This window comes from Triticum urartu, chromosome 3A (genome assembly GCF_056163025.1).
Source record: "Triticum urartu cultivar PI428250 chromosome 3A, HENAU_Tu73, whole genome shotgun sequence".
NCBI classification, from domain to species: Eukaryota; Viridiplantae; Streptophyta; class Magnoliopsida; order Poales; family Poaceae; genus Triticum; species Triticum urartu.
Genome location: NC_141875.1, coordinates 339,207,107 through 339,228,405, shown reverse-complemented (window position 1 = coordinate 339,228,405; position 21,299 = coordinate 339,207,107). Strand labels below are relative to the sequence as shown.

The 21,299-nt window shown below is 43.4% G+C and overlaps 1 long non-coding RNA gene across 1 annotated transcript; it reads right to left on the bottom strand.

Moving 5' to 3' along the window:
- Window positions 1–808: 808 nt before the first annotated feature.
- Window positions 809–4,411, bottom strand: LOC147979641 (uncharacterized). Its single transcript, XR_015618876.1, has 2 exons — window positions 3,915–4,411; window positions 809–1,109 (listed from the first exon to the last, which is right to left on the bottom strand). It is a non-coding gene; the product is annotated as an uncharacterized LOC147979641 (long non-coding RNA).
- Window positions 4,412–21,299: the final 16,888 nt, after the last annotated feature.

Below are 21,299 nucleotides of genomic sequence, written 5' to 3'. Positions count from 1 at the left end.
TCAATAGGATCAAAATGACGGTGTCTAAGGATACCAACGAATATTGCCAGACATATGGAAAGCATCCATAATGCAAGCAGACAAGTATTGCAGAGCCATAAGCTACTAAGGATTTTTGGAGGATCGAATAGTATTTCGAAGACCATTGTGAAACACATGAACAACTGGGGGATGAGCGGAGACTGGATAAGTGCGAGAATTGTCCATAGGGGTATTCAGGTGACAAAGAACAGCAAGGCAGTAAGCTCAATGGATTATCGAAACAACGACGAGTATTTCGGGGTATCTTGTAATAACAAGACCAACTGGGGATGAATGTAAGAATGACAACTGCATGTAGTTATCCATAAGGGGTGACGGTAGAAGGGGAATTGCAACGCGATGAACACAAATTCTCGGGTTAACAGCGGAGAGTATCTTTAGGGTCTCCTGGTGTAGCAGACGATCATCGGTAATAAGGTGCTTTCCGGGTGGAAGCGATCACGAGATCCTAGAGTTAGAGTTAGTAAAATCATTTAACCCGATTAGAAGAGAGATTAGAGTCCCAGAGTATAGGTCGAGGAATAAAAGATCCTAATACCACCCAATGGCGACGTGATCCCGTAAGGCACACAGCCATGTTAGTAAAAGTTTAGCAATGACTAGACTCGACTTTGGCCAAGGAGTATGGAAGGGAGATTCCTACAGGCAGTCGGCTCTGATACCAACTTGTGATGCCCCCGATTTAACCGTACACTAATCATACACGCAAACGTGTACGATCAAGATCAGGGACTCACGGAAAGATATCACAACACAACTCTACAAATAAAACAAGTCATACAAGCATCATATTACAAGCCAGGGGCCTCGAGGGCTCGAATACAAGAGCTCGATCATAGACGAGTCAACGGAAGCAACAATATCTGAGTACAAACATAAGTTAAACAAGTTTGCCTTAAGAAGGCTAGCACAAACTAGGATACAGATCGAAAGAGGCGCAGGCCTCCTGCCTGGGATCCTCCTAAACTACTCCTGGTCGTCGTCAGCGGGCTGCACGTAGTAGTAGGCACCTCCTGAGTAGTAGTACTCGTCATCGACAGTGGCGTCTGGCTCCTGGGCTCCATCGCCTAGTCGCAGCAATCGGGTATAGGAAGGGGGAAAAGGGGGAGCAAAGCAACCGTGAGTACTCATCCAAAGTACTCGCAAGCAAGGAGCTACACTACATATGTATGCATTGGTATAAAATGGAAAAGGATATCATATGTGGACTGAACTGCAGAATGCCGGAATAAGAGGAGGATAGCTAGTCCTATCGAAGACTACGCTTTTGGTAACCTCCATCTTGCAGCATGTAGAAGAGAGCAGAAGGTAAGTCCATCAAGTAGCATTGTGTAGCATAATCCTAATCGATGATTCTCCCCTCGTCGCCCTATGAGAGAGCGATCACCGGTTATATCTGGCACTTGGAAGGGTGTGTTTTATTAAGTATCCGGTTCTAGTTGTCATAAGGTCAAGGTACAACTCCGGATTGTCCTTTTACCGATGGACACGGCTATTCGAATAGATCAACTTCCCTGCAGGGGTGCACCACATTTCCCAACACGCTCGATCCCCTTTGTCCGGACACACTTTTCTGGGTCATGCCCGGCCTCGGAAGATCAACACGTCGCAGCCCGACCTAAGCACAACAGAGAGGTTAGCACGCCGGTCTAAATCCTATGGCGCAGGGGTCTGGGCCCATCGCCCATTGCACACTTGCATGTTGCGTACGCGGCCGATGAGCAGACCTAGACTCCCTTATACAAGAGTAGGCGTTCCAGTCCAACCCAGCGCGTACCGCTCAGTCGCTGACGTCACGAAGGCTTCGGCTGATACCACGACGTCGAGTGCCCATAACTGTCCCCGCGTAGATGGTTAGTACGTATAGGCCAGTAGCAAGACTCAAATCAAATACCAATATCTCGTTAAGCGTGTTATTTTGAAATAACCACGGACGCCGACCAGGGCCAGGTCCACCTCTCTCCTAGGTGGTCTCAACCTGCCCTGTCGCTCCGCCACGAAGTAACAGTTAGGGGCCATCGGGAACCAAGGCCCACCTCTACCGGGATGGAGGCACCTGCCCCTTCGGCCCCATCTCCGAACAGTATCATAAGTAATGTAACAGTATAAAGTATATAGCATATGCCTGTGATCACCTCCCGAAGTGATCACGGCCCAGTAGTATAGCATGGCAGACGGACAAGACTGTAGGGCCACTGATAATAATCTAGCATCCTATACTAACCATTTAGGATTGCAGGTAAGGTATCAACAGTTGTAGCAACAATGACAGGCTATGCATCAGAATAGGATTAACGGAAAGCAGTAACATGCTACACTACTCTAATGCAAGCAGTATAGAGGAGAGTAGGCGATATCTGGTGATCAAAGGGGGGGCTTGCCTGGTTGCTCTGGCAAGAAGGACGTGTCATCAACATCGTAGTCGAACTGGGGGGTTGCCGGCAGTCTCGGGGTCTACCAGAAAGAAGTAATGGAGGGGGAACACAATAAATAACCTAGCAATCAAAGTAACACAAAACGTAAGGTGGCAATGCGCGGTGCTAGAGGTGGCCTAACACAGTACTAGGTGATACCGGCGAAGGGGGAAACATCCGGGAAAGTATTTCATGGTGTTTCACGTTTTCGGACAGATGAATCCAAGGGGGAAAGTTGTGAGTTTGCTATGCTAGAGATGCGTGACGGACGAACGGAGAGTGTATCCGGACTCGTCTCGTCGTTCTGAGTAACTTTCATGTACAAAGTTTTTTCATCCGAGTTACGATTAATTTTCTTGATTTTCTAAAGTTTTAAGTATTTTCTGAAATTTCTAAATTTATTATAATTAGTTTAATCCGATTGACCAAGTCAATCTGACTAGTCAAAAGGGCATGTGTGGCTCACATGTCATATACTATTTATCTAAACAATTAAATAAATCTAATTTATTTAATGAGAGCCTACATGTCATCTACTACTAGACTAACTTAGCACTAATTAATACCTACTAGTAGTACTAATATAAGTAAGGGCCGGCCATTACTGGGCATAGCCCAGCGGGCCACACGCACGGCGCACACACACCACGCTGCACAAGGCACACACAACACACGGACACACACGCACATCACACACACTCACGCACACACAACCCATAGCTAGGAGTTAATTCTGTTATCTGAACATAGCATTTTGCGATTTTTATATGATTTAATCCAGGCATCGGAGGGATTTGGTTCAATGGGATAAAATGGGGTTCGTCATGCAAACTTTCTATTCATATTTTTGTTGACCTTGTTAACAGTTGTTTAACTGCTGTTTAGGGGCTGCCCAGGGTTTACTCAATGCAAAAACTGGAAAGCTAGCTAGTAGCTACAGTAACTACAAGTAGTATTACAGCAAAGCAGCAGCGGCACTAGCAGCAGGCAGCGTAACGGAGCAGGGGGAGCGCGCTGAACGTCGGCTGAAGGCGGGCGAGCACGGTCGTCCGCACGCGGGCGCGGTGCAGGGCTTGGCCGGGGCCTGGCAGGCGCGTCGCGCAGCTGGGGACGCGCACGGGGCGGCCAGGGAGCAAGAAGAACGAGGCAGGGAGCGGGCAGGCGCGTGCTCGGGAGCGAACCCCGGCCACGGCAACAGAAGCGTGAGAAGCGGCAAGAGCTAAGTAGCAGCAGCAGCGCAGCAAGCAACACAGCATAAGGCAACAACGGCCGAGCAGAGCACGGCCCAGGCGGGTGCTGGCGCGCGGGGGCGCGCTGCCTGGAGCAGCCAGGGCACGAGGCAGGGGAGCCCGGTGCGCGGGTTCGATGCGGTGAGCGCGAGCTCGGGCGGAGGCGGCGCACAACGTCTACGGCGATGGAATCAAAGGGGAAACAGGGGGGGATCGATGTGGTGCTCACCGGGGAGCACAAGGGTGGCTCGATGATGGCTTAGGAGTAGCAGAGGCGGCAGATCGACGGCAGAGGCGGTGGTGCCCGAGGAAGAAGAAGGCCTCGATCCCGTCGATGCAGGGGTTCCCGGTTTGAGCTCATGGCGGTAGTCGAGGAAACGGAGGACGGCGGACGTCCTGGACGTCCCCAGGTGGCGCGGGGAGCATCAGTGGCCACAACAATGGGGCGGCCATGGCTATGGTTGTGGTCGGGCGATGGAGAAAAGGAAAGAGAGAGCGGGCGAGGGAGATGGGGGCGAGTGAGGGAAAGGGGAAAATGACGCTAGGGTTTCCGGGGGGCGCCGGCGTAGTTATGTAGGCAAGGGGAGGCCATGGATGCTCGGCACGTGCCCACGGCCATGGGATGGCCTCCACGAGCCCCTGCCTGTCTCTTGTAGCGCGAGGAGAGAGACAAGTGGGGGATGTGGGCTGGACGTTGTACAGGGAAAAGGAAAGAAAGAAAATGGACTAAAGTGCACAAGGGTTTTCTTGCCTATTTTTTTTGTCAAACATTTGTCTCGGATTTGCATTTAAATAAAATAGAAAATGATTTTTATTTGAGTTAAAACTTGGTACATAGTTATAGTACAACATTCCAAGACCACACAGAAGGTTTCTCGTCATTTGGAAACGTAAAGATATTTGCTTATTTTGAGAAGGCCAAAATAATTGTTGCAGGACCATTTATTAATTTCCTAGAAATTACTTGGTGATTCAAATGAGGTTGGTTACAACATGGCAATGATCAGGTGAATTTTTACAATAATGCGAATATTTTTGTTTTTTTTGTTTTGAAGAAATAATTTATTTGACTTTATTTTAAAATTGAATTTGAATTGGTTTTGAATCAAAGTGAGATTAGCAACAGTAACAGTGATGACTTGGCATCATTAGTAGGGGATTACTGTAGGTTAAGTACCGGGGTGTTACAGCTTCTTTTTGATTGCTATCCATGCTCGCATATCGTTCCCTATCTTGTTGCCTCCTTCGCTCTTTGGGGTCTATGGGTTGTGGCTGAATATGGGATGATGTGGGACTAACAGTACTGCAAGTGTTGAAGTCAATAATATCTACAGAATGGAGAATGATCACATATGTAGAACAATGAGTAATGAATAATTAGCATAGTAAGATTTATTGGTTGTCTTTATACCATTCTGGTGGTTTTGTTTGTTTTGAACCGGCAAATCAATCAATTGCCTCCGATATGTGTCATTTCTGTTGAACCAGTCATTATCTTCAAGAGGAACCATATTTTCCTTGTTGCAAAAAGTGTCTTCTTGTTCTAACCATGGCACGTTAGGTATAGCAGCACACATGCGCACACACATGCAGCAGCAGCACACATGTGCGCGTGCACCCACACACGCAACAGCACACGCACGTGCACACACATACCACATGAGGGGCAAAATCGTCTTTTCAGGTGTCATTTAGACTCAAAATGAACGGAAGTGTCGTATAGGGAATAAAATTTAGGACAAGTGTCAAATAGGGAAGAAAAATTTTTCCAGTGTCAAATAAGGAACCAGATTTTAAGACAGTGTCAAATAAGGAATTTTCTCTACTATTAAGCACCTTTAACAACTGACGTATCTTGACTTGATTGTGTCTCTTGGGAATGAACCAATAGTCGAGCTTTCTTTTGTTGATTGGCTTCACGACGCTTTTTAAGTAGCTCATCTTTTTTCTCTACATCTATCTGTGCATATCGTTCCCTAGCACGTTGCCGCTTGCGCTCTTTCGCATCTATAGGTTCCCCTACATTATTAATATCAATGACACCTAAAAAATAGAATAATAATTTAGTTATTTCTTGTGCATCATATTGTACAATTACACATCATTAGATCATTAAATATTACTTTGGTTCGTAGAGTTCAACATGTCTTTGAAGCGAGTACGATCACTCAATCGCATCGGAGACTTCATCTGCAAGGAAGATAGTATAAAAAAAGTTTCTGTTACATGGCCACCGTGGTAAGATTGTTATTGTAGAGTCCACGCTTATTCTACCTCATTCCAATTCATATTCGACTTATGCATTCCTGTTTATTATACGATGAATTAAAATCACTAATGATGATAATTTAAAATTTGTTCATGCAAGTATGCTAGTTGTCCAATGTCTACAGTGAAATTCAGTCGACATTACCTCAAGAGCATAAATTATAATTTGTTGATGCAAATTAAAATGATACATATTGTATATCCATAAAATTAATAGCACATTGTACCACAAATATCTTGCATTCTCTGGAGTCACAACATTTCATCAGACTATTTTTTTAGGACCGTTTACCATACATTAGATATTGTCCACATGATAAAATATAAGAAATGGAGGCATCGTTGTACAAGAGAAAAACACAGTGTAGTAAAACATTTAGACCACCCGCGACAACTAATCTGGTCAACGGCCTATTACATCAAGTGCCACCATCCATCCATTCTAAATTGGCCCAACTTGGGCCTGCCAGCACCGCTGTGCCACTATGCGCACCGTCCGATCCTCTGGACGGCACATATCAACAACACGATCGCAAAATCATCACCGGTGGAAACCCTACCGAAAATATCCTCCAATTTTCGCCGTCATTCACGGAAAGGAAGGAGATAGCGGCTGCGTCGGCGCCGAATTCCTTGTCGGCGTGGCCGCGCCAGCAATTCGGGATGCTCGACGACAATGTCGTGTCCAGCGTCGATCTACCCCGCTGTGCTCATTGAGTATGTGGTGCCGCCGTCCTTGAAGGCAGACGTCCTGGCCATGGTGATGGGGGCTGCGTGGGCCATTGCCATTGATGGCAGGCATTGTGGCCGGGAAATGGCGGCTGCGCGTGATACAGTGACAGTGGGTCGGGAGACAGCCTCCGCGCGGAAGACGGAGGCTGAGCGGTTTCTGTGTGCTGGAGTTTGCTCCGACGGCATTGAGAGGAGCTGCAGCCGGCGCATCGCAAAGGGATGGAGGCCCCCTTCATCCAGTCACCGATTATATGTGGGTATGTGTATTTCTGCAACCTCATGTATTAGTCTGAAGCATACTATTCTATTATGCTCGAAGCCCAAATAGTAAACATGATGTGCTTTGCATAGAGTCGATGCTCACAAACATGGGGCTAATTATACATGGTAAACATGAATAAACCATAGGTCTTACCGAACCAAATTAGATAGGAGTCTGCGTGCGTTTATCTTAGCCACGTGGCACCTGGGTTGATAGTCGAGCTGATTGAATTGGAGGCGGGGAAAGATCAGCAGGAAACCAATGCCACGAAGAGTGCGTGAGGTTCGTATGCCAAGTTATCCAACATTGTGTGTGTGGAATCAGACTTATATGCAACCATGGATAGGAAAGTGATCCCGTATTAATTAATTAGAGTTAATGTGCATTATTACACAAGGAATTAGTGGGGAAACAAAAAAAATGGAAATAACATATATATGGCAGTTGATCCCGGACAAAATCTCATATGTCATTGATTTTTTTCATCCAGCTGGATTTATAATGATGACATACGTATAAAATAGATCCTTGTGAAGCTGTTTTAGAGGCGATGAACACTAAGTGGCTGTGCGAACATCATTATAGAGCATCGAAGTGAATTTTGCATCAGACTTGAACCCTCCTCATTCATTGAACGTGAACATGGCTCATTCGTTGAACAATCAAGCTGGCCCGGTTCTGCAAGGACCCTAGAGCATCTCCTAGTGCCGCACGGCAGGCTGCCAGCTCGTAGGGCTGCTGGTTGTCTGGTTGGAAGACAAGCTGGCTCATGTATGTCGTTTTCCAGTACCCTACAAAATAGGTTTAATAAAACAACATACAATACATATTTTTTATATAAGATGGTCATGTTAAACATTCTTCGATTACACAAGCACTCATGTTATGCTCTGTTGACCTCAAGCATTGTGGCACCTAAAGTCCAGAGCCCCTGCTTTGCTAGTCCCCACCGCATCAAGTGGCGTGACACATGCTGGTCCCAGACATGTAGGTAGATAAACTCCCTCCTGGTTGAGCAATAAAATGTTAGCCCACTGCCAATAAAATGTACTCCCTTCATTAGGACCACATGTCGGTATGGCGTGGTACGGTCATCTGACCTGTGTAACATTATTTTGCTGACATGCATCACTATGCCAATGACATCTGGGAAAAAATGATGTGAATTTGTTAAGAAAGTCTGGCTCAACTACATGTCAGCAAAATTCATTGTGAAATGATACAATGCACCTGCAAGCATCCTGTTTCTGAGGCTATATACATCTATAAAATCAATGAATCGTGGCGGCAATGAAGGGGTGTTAATGCTGGCCCTGGCAAGAAGTATTTCAGTGCGCGAGTGGAGGACGATGTAAAAGTCACATGGCACCGGCAATGTAACTAGCAGATGCATAGCTACTGGTTCAAAACCAACTTTTTTGAATAAGTATACTGAGCCGGCACGTAGGTTGTCGCTGAAGCGATATGCGATCGATTGAAATGGATCAAATGCAATTGCATCCATTTTGACCCCCTGGAAATTTATTGCATACATGAGCAGCATGTTGAATATATTATCAGCAGATCACTTGATAGCATATCTTTTTTTGAAGACTTACAGTTTGGTCGATGAGTATGGCGTGAAAGATGGCTGCTCCACTCCGGGTATGTTTGATGCGAGCATAAAAAACATTTGTCGTTGCGTCACAACCTCTACTGTATATATGTAGGTTTTCTATTTCGCTGAACCTTACATGTCTGCAATTGGTTGACAAAGAGCACAATTCTGTATATTTACTTATGCAAATAACTAAAAGCAGGAATGGATAAAATGTTGCCTATCGATCGGCGGTGGAGGGCCAATGGGAGCGGGAACGAAGTTCACAGGCGGTGGTGCCATGACCCTCTTCGAGCCAGGACGGCCCATCCTGGGTCCCATCGCCATGAGCGCCAAGACTCTATTTCTCTTCAACATGACTCAAGGTTCAGAACGCATAATGATTTTTATAGCATGGTATATGGCGGGAAATAGAAGCGCTGGAATTTTGTATTGGCATGGTATACAGACGTACATTGACTGATCTGACTATTTTCATTTTCATTGGCATGAAGTAAACCATGGTGATAGAAAAAGGAAGTGATTTAAAGAAGGAAGGAGATTGATCACTGTTTGATTGAAAGAAGGAATGAGATTGATCACGGTCATGAATGAATTGATTGACATGCATAAATTGATTGCGTTTGGATTGATTGTTGATTGATTGTGCTTGGTTGCCTTATGTGAATTTCTTTACCAAAGATAGATTCAATTGAAGGGAGAAGAAGAAAATCGGCAGAGGGAGAAAACCGGTGGAGGGAGAAAAAATCGCTGGAGGAGAGGGGGGATCGTACGAAGGGGTTGGACGAAGAGGGGGAACGTAAGAGGGGAAACAGAACCTTATGTTTCTTTTAGGTAGTAGAGAAAAAATGATTCTCTCTCATCACACGGTAATCAAGACCAATAATATTGTACACCTGGTCTCCTTAATTTGTACATGTACTTAGCTCATTGGGGGTTGGGTAATTAAATACGAGAGAGATGGTGGCTAAGACTTATCCAATGCATTTTTTACTCCAGTTCATAATTTGTCCTAAAATTTCTATATGTATACTTTTCACAGGACGGAGGGATTACAAAGGAAATTAACATGCATGCAAATGCATCTAAAAAAGCGTCAATATTTACATCACAACTGAATACCAAGTTGTGAGAATGTGTACAAATAAATAAAAATTGAAGGATGATGTCCGTAGGCATGGTTCCATTTCCTGCCATTCATTGGCTGGCAGCTAGTTTCACGTAGCTCTGTGGAAGTGAACAAGACATGTTAGCCAAGAAAGGATTCTATGGAGGACATGGACCATCCGATCATTTTGTGCAGTTCCACTAAAATTGAGTTAAGCATCCATGTTTGCAAAGATATTGAACAAGTGTGATTATATTAATACTGGCACCAGTAGTAGTTAATGAAACACACACATACACACACAAGTAGAAGCCGATCACCTTTGCAATCTCTCATAAAACTAACCAATTGTTGGAGAAGATTAGGCTCGGAGTTCGACGGGAAGGATAGCAAAACCAATCTCCCTTTGTGTAGTTGCACTAAAATGTAGAGGCGTTGCCCATGTGACATTTTAGCAGAACTGCACAAGACACTCTTAAGAAAAAAGTGATTTGTGCAGTTCACCAAAAGGTCGCAATAGCAACGAGGTGAAATCGATAGCCATGTTTGCAAACAAGAGGTAGGAAGGAAACAATTACTGGTCGATAACAGTTGATGACACATACGACGACAAAAAATAAGCATATTCCTTGTCCTAAGGGAAGATAGCGGCACAGTTGTTTATCTAAAACGGTGTGAGGATGAGATTGCAATATGGACAATACGTGGACAAGCTATGTTTTGGGCAAAGAACTAGGGAAGATCCACATGCAGCAATGTCGGAAGATGGGCAGTGGAGCAAGGTCGGAGGGGATACCTGGGGGTCATCGGGATGTAACTAGGTGGGCGGTGGTGGGCGGGATCTGCCCATACTGCGGCAACGAGCAAGTGGTGAAGGCTCTACAGCGCGGGAGTTGGTCAGAGAGAATGGCGGGTACCGCAGATCGGGACGTGCTGCCTCGACACTGTCAAATGGAGAAACAATGCACATCCTCCCTTTTCATAGGCGGACGGGATGCGGCTGGATCAGTGACCAACGATGAGAGAGACAGAGGCCACCGCCGCCTTGTGTGAGATACTATGAAGAGAGACAAACCCTGGCAGGCAGGCTCCATTGTATAAGTGGAGAAGACTACTTTTTTCTCCAATCGTTTTATATTCTGTGTACGTGCCATTGAGCAATATAACTTTATTTAAAAATAACACGCCAACGCATCAAGTCGAACTTTGATTCGTGCGTGCGTGGTACACGACCTCCATAAGTAAACAACCACTACACACTCTTAAATTAGCACATGGGCTGCCATTTCGTACGCAAATGAGCTCCACCGTGTACCCGCGCGGGTATGGCTGGGAACAAAGCGTGAGTACGTGTATGTACACCACTTATGTGGGTGTGTGTGAGAGAGATACAAATCTAGAGAGAGATGGTGTGTGGGTTTGTGAGTGTTTTTTCAGGGGGTGCGCGAGATATAGACAGGGAATATGTGTTGATGATATCTCAAACAAAAAATGTAACATATGCAATGTGTGTGAAACAGAGGCCTGGATATAACATATATAGAGGGGGTCATCCACAAGAAGAGAGTGGAGGTATCATCGGTGTGAGATATCCATAGAATCGAAGAGAGGGATGAACTATTTGTGTGTGCGCGATCGATAAAGAGTGCCATCAAATTTGTGTGTGCCCACGTCAAAGATATAGGCTGGCTGGCCCACTGGAACATGAGAGGGGAACATGTGCAGATTGTCTATGTGGCATGGATACCTACCTACAATGTTCGACTATCGGTGTGGGGGGGGGCAGAGACCTAACTATAGAGGTAGAACAACTGTTATATGTGTGCATAAGGAGAGAGACCTGCCTATGTATTGAGGGAGATCGATCAGCATCCATGCATATGTGTAGGCACTACAAAAAAATACACTTCCGTGATGATACATGTTTGTCACAGTAGGTCTCTTTTTTTGTCATGCATGTACATCCATGACAAATTTACGATAGAATCAAGATAGTCATACATGTGCTGTCGTAGAAGTGTTCCATGACATTACTAAAATTATCATCACGGAAGTGTCCACTTCCATGACGATAAATCGCGCGTCACAGAAGTGCTTTCGTCAAGGGTGATCGACACGTGGCATCCACCGTAACGGAACGCCGTTAAGCTATCGGGTCGGGTTTTGGATCCGATAACCCGTTAACAGCACCGACCAATGGGGATTTTCCACGTGTAAAATCATCATTGACTAGAGGAAACACATGTCGGCTCATCGTTGGGATAGATGTCATCCACTCATTGGACAGGAGGCGCCTATGATAGGTCGACACGTGGCACGACCCAACAGTGGCTCATTCCGGTGAAAAAGGTCGGCCCAGTAAAAATTAGCAGGCCGGCCCATATAAGGCCTACTTGTGTCAGGTCCATTTAAGCCCACGGCCCATACGAGATGTGCCAATTCGGCCCGTTAAAGATTTGACACCATTGCATCCCATCGTCAGTTCGAGCCCGTTAACAGCCCGCTATATATTTGGGCTCAATATCGGCCTGATGAGATTTCGGCCTGTTAACGGGCCATTTAATGGATGGGTCAATTTTCAAGATGTACATCTTTTGGCCTTTTAGCGACCCATTTAAATGTTGGGCTAATTTCCGGCCCGGTGTGTCTTTCAGCCTATTGACGGCCCATAAATCTGATGGGCCATTTGTAGTCGGACCTGAGTTTTGGCCTTTTAGCGGACCATTTAAGTGTTGGGCCAATTTCTGGCCCGGTGTCACTTTCAGCCTGTTGATGGCCCATAAATCAGTTGGGCCCATTGTAGTCGGACCTGAGTTTTGGTCTTTTAGCGACCCATTTAAGTGTTGGGCCAATTCCCGCCCTTGTGTGCCTTTCGGCCTGTTAACGGACCATAAATGAGTTGGGCCATTTGTAGTCGGACCTTAGTTTTGGCCTCTTAACGGCCCATGCCCTTCATGGTCCAATACCAGCCCGGTTTCTCTTTCGGCCTACTAAAGGCCCACAACACAGTTGGGCCGTTTACAATACGACCTGACTTTCGGCCTGTTAGTGGCCCATGCTCTTCATGGTCCAATACAAGCCCGCTGTCTCTTTCCGCCTGCTAAAGGCCTACAGTATAGTTGGGCCATATGTAGCCCAAACTTAGTAACGGCTTGTTAACGGCCCATGAAATAAATTGGGGCCACCTGTTGCCCGCTTCGATGTCGGCCTGTTAACGACCCGGGAGGTAGGAGGGCCGACCATTAACTTTCGGCCTAGTAACAGCCCATTAACATAATGGGCCCACTAAAGTTCGTTCATGTCTTTAGGCCAAATTAGATTATTTGAGCCCATTACGACGAGCAAAGGTACGTCATACAGGGAATAACGTTGCACATCCAGAATATATTACAGGGAATTACATTCACTGGTCAATCAAAGATTGATGCCAGTGCAAATAAATGAGCAGAACCTAACCATCTACAATGTCACAATCTGCAACCTCAGCACAGATGACGCCCATAAGCATGTGGGAAGAAGTCATGTCATCTTCTCTCTAGGGTTTTGTATTTGAAAAGAATTTGAATTCACGAAGATCAGAAAACAAATATGAAAGTTTGGGAAAGTCCTTTTATTCCCTCTCATTTAACTTTCAGAAGTTTCGAATTCACTCACTTTCAGACAATCAATCAAACAATCAGTCAAATCTATCTATTTATTATAACATTCCAAAATTTAGAATTTTGGGATGTTACAAACCTACCACCCTTAAAATCAATCTCGTCCTCGAGATTCGGAGAGGCTAGCAAGAAAAGGTTAGGGTTTGGGGGTCTCCTCAAAATCCATCGATCATCAAAGGGGTCTGGGGTGCTACCACCCCTAGAAACATGGTTACGGTCCCATCAATACTCATATACTCCATCCTTATTCTTGACGGGGCCGGTCTTCTCAGATTTCTCGGCAAATTCCTTCTCTGGGCTCTTCCAGTAGTGGCATAACCTTTTCCTCATTTCTTCTGTCCTTTCCTCTTGGTAAGGTTATTTCGAGATTGGGTCTTCTTAGCTGACCGGTCTGGCGCCAAAACTAAACAGCTATCGATATCTCATGGTGGTTAACAATTTATGGCTTCTCCTGCAGGAAATGGGTCTGGGTTGATCCTCACCGTATAACCTACGGTTGGCAAAAAGCTGTCGTGTACAAGGGAAAAATTCTTATACCATTCTAAGGTTTAACAAGGTTTAATATCGTCGTCTCTCTACTATAGGCAAGTCACTCAGATTTACCATCCCATATAGCAAGGAGAATAATAATAGTAAGTCGGTATGGTGATCAATCCATCCCGCACCCAAATCATTACCTTGTATACGGTTTAGCGAATCTCGCATTGTAACACTCGGTCATCCTCACAAGCATTGCAGAATTTCTCTCGTCGACGAACCAAGTTCGGAATAATCCATTGATTCTGCAAGCCAGACCAACATCTATCGTTCCTTCACAACTCTCAGGTTTTGCGTAAACTCCTATAAAATCGTCTGTCGACAAAGGTATATCCACTTCCAGGTTTTTCCTTCAGCAAGAATGTGCTTGCTTCTTGGCAGGTCCTGGGGCATGTGGGTTATGGCACACCTCATCACTTGTAGTCCTTGAACTTATCATCGGGCAACTTATCGCTATTCCAACTTCCAACTTCCAGCTTCTTAGAATCCATCCAATTGTATTGTCTTCTTTCCTTCTATTGGCACCAAACCAAGACGTGAGTACTCAGACTTGTCATGGGGTTGCCATTGCTCCATATTACCAACATCATACCTCCTTTATATCCAATAGTACTTCATCTCTTCATCCTCGTGGGATATCCCACATACCGAGGTAAAAACTTATACTTATGAAGTCCATACTCTACTTCGTGGAACATCATTATCCTTTCCGCGGTCAAGCGTCCTTACAGGGGAATATTGGCCATCTCTGCATGGCACTTCTTCAACTGGGAAATGTGAAACACATCATGAACTCCTGACAGTCCTTTGGGTGACTCCAACTTGTTGGCCACTTCTCCCATACGCTCCAAAACTCGGTATGGTCCTACAAATCTCGGGGCTAACTGTCCAATTCGTTTAACTCCTCGCAGAGGGGCCACACGAAGACATGCTCTGTCTCCAATTTCATAGACTACCTCCTTGAGTTTTGAGTCTGCACAACTCTTCTGCCTGGACTGAGCTACCTTCAGTCTATCTTGAACATTCTCTTCTGACTCCTTGATCACATTTGATCCAAACAACTGACGGCCTCCAACTTCATCCCACATACTCTTGGGGCATCACACATATCGAGACAAAAACTCATATTCATTTTGTCCGAAATCCATTACAGGGTACTACCACCCTTAAAATGTACAAATCTTCCATAGAACATATTTCTCTTATCCTCAAAATGGTCAAAATCCTTCTTCATAGAGTAACAGCTCATAAAATCCATATCAGTACCAACGATGCTACTTTATTCATTCTCAAATGATTACAATCTCTCGCTTCTCCATTACATGTCTCAACTCAACACCTCAATCTAAAAGAAAATGTTCTCACTTCTACTACTCCATTTCTTTTGTTGCAAACTCAACTATCTAGCACAAGTTTCCTTCTCCTTGGGGCATTCCCTGGCAAAGTGCCCTGCTTCATTACAACGGAAACATATTACTTCTGGGAGGATTCGAGGTTTCCTTGTGATTATATAGCCTACTTGGGTCCTTGGCTTCTTTTTTGGGCAATTGTTGTGGTAGTGCCCTGACTCCTTGCACCCATAACAGGTGACATGACTCAGATCCTTCCTGGAATCCAATCTACTTCTCTTTCTGGACTTTTCCATTCCAATCAGGGCTTCTATTTCCTGTGGGTCATACTCTACTTCCTCAGCCGGGAATTCTACTAGATTCCCATTCATACAATTCTGGGAGATGTGTCCTTCTTCTCCACATGAATAGCAAGACTTGGTGCGGGGTTTAATTGGTTCTTCTTTGGGTGTGTCCTCCACCTCGTCCTTCATCGCAGGTTCTTTTAAAATTCCCATTAGGACTCCTTTCATTGCTTTTTTTTTCTGCTGGATGGTTCCTTGTACCATGGTGTAAATGTGACTCTGTGCAGGGTAGTGGGTAGTCCCTTCACACAAGAAACAAGTGATCTGCCTAGTTGGGCATTCTTCAGCTGGGTGACTTCCTTCACAATTAGGGCATTCATCCTTGTGTTCTTTATGGTTGTGTCATATTTCTCCACAAATCTTGCATGCATAAGTTTTCTTCATATCCTTTCCATAAGGCTTCAATTTCTGGGACACAAACTGAGACTTTAGCAAGGTCAACTTAAATTATTTCCAAGTGGTTACTCCTTGCCATCCATTGATGGTTTGATACATCCTCCACCAAGTAGCAGCACCTCTTTCAAAGCATTGAAGAGCATGCTGGGCCATATCCTTTCCGACTATAGGGTTGTTCTCCATATGATCCTCCATGTTCTGAATCCATCGGTCTGTCTCCAATTGACTCATCGGTCCAGAAAATACAAGCTCATCTCCATTCATCCTCTATTGGGTCCAAGGGTTTTGGGGTGAGATAAGAGGGATAGAGAGGGATACACACAATGCAAACAACAGTTTTGAAAAGACAGATTTTTGTTGTGGCTGTCGAAAAACATCAAACAAATGACAGCTCACAAACGTCGCATCTAACGTAGGTATATAACAGGGGTTTGGTCTTCTAAGGTCAATAAATCTTCAACGTCTCCAAACTCTTCAAGCCTTGTTTATGTCTCCAATGGCTTCTTCCGGTCATACTTGTCTTTCTCAAGTCCTTTTTGCCCGCTCATCTTTGTTGTCGCAAAGTCTATCGTGTCGTCCCTTAATATTTCTGGAGTTGCATTCCAAACTTCCGGGTTTCAACATCCTTGGCATGAACCATGATCAGACTGTCCTTCAGTTCCTGACGAATCTCCGGTATCTAGAGGTTTTGCTCCTCCAGCTTGGCTACTTCAGCTTCTTGCACCTAAATTCTTCACGAAATGCTTCCCTGTCAAAATACGGCTTCCTGGAGCTCCATCTTAAAATTCTTGATGTACTACTCCAGATTCTGGCGATACACCAGCTAAGGTTAAAACTTCATCTTACTGTTAGGTGCTCCATCAACCTTCTACCATCCAATCCTTCCGAAGAAATGCATGCTTAGCTCAGCTCGGTGACCATAGTATCAGTGGCGATGACATGACGGATAACGTGTTTCTGCCCTTGTCATTGCCATGAGCTATCTTCCATAGTTGATATCTCCTACCTTAGGGTTTTCTTGACAAAACTTTGAGTTCTCAACTCTCCATGTTCCGGTCTTTCTCCCATACGCCTTGATCTCGGGTATTGACAACTTCCAAAATCTGTTAAGTTCCATCAGGGTAGCCTTCCTAGGTCATACAAATCTGGGGATTCTTCAGAGCCTTCAAATTCTACTTGTCTTCGGTCCTCAACCGTTGTAGTTTCCATTTTTTCAGATGCACGGAAAATACTCTTCATTCCGAAGTGGCTTTAGTTGTCCGATATCTTGTACTTCTTGGAGTGGTCTCATCAGTGGAATCCTCGAGTGGTCAAAAAGGAAAAAGGGATATGGTCTCACTAAAAAGGAATTTTTGAATAAGCTCAGAAGAGAAGAGAGGTAAAAGATCTTTTTGAAAGGGAAAGTTGTAGAGAAAAATCTTTGCTATGGGCTTGCCAGTTTCTAGGGTCACGTCCTACAGTCAACATGTGCTCTGATACCATCTTGTAGCGACCCGACCCGAATGGATCAAGTCTCTGTGCTTAAGTGTCATCCCTGGATCGGTATGCTGACACACACAGTACTCGAAGGATTTATAACAGAGGTAAATCACATGTATAAAGTAACGTAAATACTATTACCTCAATCCAAATAGCGGAAGCAACAAGGTTGTGGATTCCCATCAACACCAACGGCAAAGTTGAGTGTAGAAATCGTAACCCTAACGTATCACTTACTCTTCGTAAGAAACCTGCAACATGAGACGTTGCAGCCCGAAACGGGTCAGTACATTCAATGTACTGGCAAATTCACACCATAGAGAATGATGAACAATGGCTATCACTACATGCATATTTGGCTGGTGGAAAAGCTCTATGGTTATAAGGTTTTTGCGTAAAGCCAATTTTTCCCTACTGCAAAGGAATACTTTTTAATTAACTATCATGGTGGTTGTTGAACATTGAGAATGGTTGACAGCATTCTCAATCCCAATTAAGTAACATCATTAAACCCAACAATATTTATTTAAAGTAACATGATGAGATCAACAGGATAATCCAAGAACTAGATACTCAAGATGTCCATAACCGGGGACACGGCTAATCATGATTAGTTTATACACTGCAGAGGTTTGCGCACTTTTCCCCACAAGACTCGATCGCCTCCATTTGGTTTCTCGCACTACAGGGTGTTTGAGAAACGGATGACCGAGACATAGTCTTTCAGAAGAGCTAGCACCTTACGATTGGGTAGACCGTACCACCTACATCCCCTACATCTGCTAGTCTACCACTGTAAGAGTTCGCACAACTTAGTCAACTATGCCAGAGCCCATAATGGCTTGTGGCTGCACACGGAAGTTACTAGCATGAATGATCTTATGATCCCTTTGAGCCTGGGTGGCGGTCCAAAAGAAAACAGGCAAGTCCCGATAGACATCAGGTGCCTCAATCCACCCAGATGTGTGTTAGGTTGCCACCTTAGATAAACCCTTAATTAACAATCTCACATCTGTCATGGATTTCACTCACCCAATCCACGTCTACTAGCATAGCATGGCATAATAAGCAAACGTAGAAGTAACTCCCAAAGGTTTCATAATAATACAGGTAATAGGTACTACCTCATCTACTTCCCATCCCACAATTTAATTAGATCCTAACCATGCAATGTGTGAGGATTGATCTAATGCAATAAAACTGGGTTGTAGAAAAGGTATGATCAAAGTGTTACTTGCCTGCAATGTTGATGAAGATGATTCGCACTCAAAATCTTGATAGATCTACTCGTCACACTCCGGTCAATCTATCGTAAGCAAGCAATAGTAACCACACATAAGCAATCACTCAAGAGATCAGAAAGAACGAAGAAGACGATTCAGAAACATCAAAACCAAGCAAATAACTCTTGCAACATAAAACAATTTCTAACAGTACCAAAATTATGTGAATTTGGCCTTATTAGAATGTTTAGGTCAAGAGCTTCGATTTGCAAAAAGAATCAACTCAAACGGAGCTACGAAACTCAAGTTATGAACAAACGAAGTTTGAATTCAAATCTGATCTAATTCAAATTTTAAACTTTTCAAAAACATGTTTGAGTTGGATTTTTTTAAACACAGACAAAGAAAGAAAGAAAAACAAAATAAAATAAAATATTATATAGGCATATAATATATCAAAATTTTCAGAAAAAGATTTTCTTCAACATGAACATTTTTCTAGCATTAAATAAAATACACACAAATTCAGATAATTCAAAGAGTGCTACTGGTCTATTAAAATCTAGTAAAAATCATTTTAAAAATACCAAAATGATTTCAAATAAATTTTTCTCCAATTTTCTAATGTAGGGAATCATGTTACCCTAATTTCCATATATTTTATTTTTGGAGAAAAATAATTTGAATAAAACTCAAATAAATCCAAATTGAAAATTAATTCCAAAAGGACTTGAAATTGATCCTTTGAAACTCCCAACTCATATTTCATAATTTGAAGAAGTCATTTTATCTTCTCTCGTAAAAATCATTGAGTTGCATAAAGTTTCTGAAGTGGAAAATATTTCCCAATGGAATTCAAATATTTTTCAAACACCCCTTTCATTTTAAATGGAAGAAGTCATGTCATCTTCTCTCTAGGGTTTTGTATTTGAAAAGAATTTGAATTCACGAAGATCAGAAAACAAATATGAAAGTTTGGGAAAGTCCTTTTATTCCCTCTCATTTAACTTTCAAAAGTTTCGAATTCACTCACTTTCAGACAATCAATCAAACAATCAGTCAAATCTATCTATTTATTATAACATTCCAAAATTTAGAATTTTGGGATGTTACAATGAATGGGCAACCAGAGAAGCACTACAATTCAGTAATGTGCGTGATATGAGATAGCACATTCATGCAGCTCAGTACGCAAAACTACCAGGCAGTTTTCCTTACAAAAATCAACATTGGCACCTTTAACATTTTGCTACAACTAATTTTAGATCAGATAAAGGTTAGATTCAGGCCGATTAACAAAATACATGCTGATGTAAAAATATAGTGATATACAACAGGTACTTACATCAGCACTGGAGCACAGAGAATTCCTGCAAGATATTTTCCTCGAATACGATCCCAATGGAGGAAGTCTTGTATCGTTTAACCTTATTTTCTAAAACAGAGACGGGTAAGAAACATGTAGAAAATATGATCAGAATGCTATAAAATTTCATGATGCGAGGATACACACACGCTTCTTAGAATGAAGTTGACATTCTTTTGCTGGACTAGAGCGGACTAGTTCTTTGGCCACTGGAATCTGCTTATTATCAGTGGGAGTTGGGTTTCTCTATGCTGGAGAAGTATCTATGAAAAATGGAGTTGGTTTATTATATCCTGGCGTTTGGATCTTTTGCAAAGACCTGGTTTGTAACCCTTTAGATTCTAACATATCCATCTTCTCCTTGCATGCCTTATATATAAGAATGGTGATTCAGTTATAAAACATGCTACAGCAGAGATGGAATAGGTACTGAAGAATAGAAAGGCATGACATGTTGACATGTATTCACTCCATCCGAAAATAAATGGATGGGTCTAGGCGTATTTCAGTTCTAGATACATCCAGTTTTATCCATTTCTGCGACATTTAATCCGGACGGAGGGAGTAGGATGTAAGAGCTAGGGATACGACAGGACAACACAGTAAAAAAACACTGAAAAACCCACTACAGAACCAAAGTATTCAAACCCACTGATATGAGATAGTACACTCATGCAGCTCAGGATGCTAAACTACCAGGCAGTTTTCCTTGCAAAAATAAATATTGTGGCCTTTAATCATACATTTTGCTACAACTAAATTTAGATCAAATAAAGGTTGGATTCACGCTGATTAACAAAATACATGCTGATGTAAAAATATAGTGATATACAACAGGTACTTACATCTACATTGGAGCACAGAGAATTCGTACAAGAATCTTTCCTCATAAACGATACCATTGCAGAAAATCTTCTATCTGTTAAGCTTATTTTCTAAAAGAGAGATGGGTAAGAAACATGTAGAAAATATGATCAGCATGCTATAAATTTCATGATGCAAGGATATGCACACGCTTCTTAGAATTGAGTTGACATATTTTTGCTGGACTAGAGCGGACTAGTTCTTTGGCCACTGGAATCTGCTTATTATCAGTACGAGTTGGGTTTCTCTATGCTGGAGCAGTATCTTTAAAAACTGGAGTTGGTTTATTATCTCCTGGCGTTTGGATCTTTTGCAAAGGCCTTGTTTGTAACCCTTCAGATTCTAACATAGTCGTCTTCCCCTTGCATGCCTTGTATAGAAGAATGGTGCTTTAATTATAAAACATGTGACATAGGCGTATTTCAGTTCT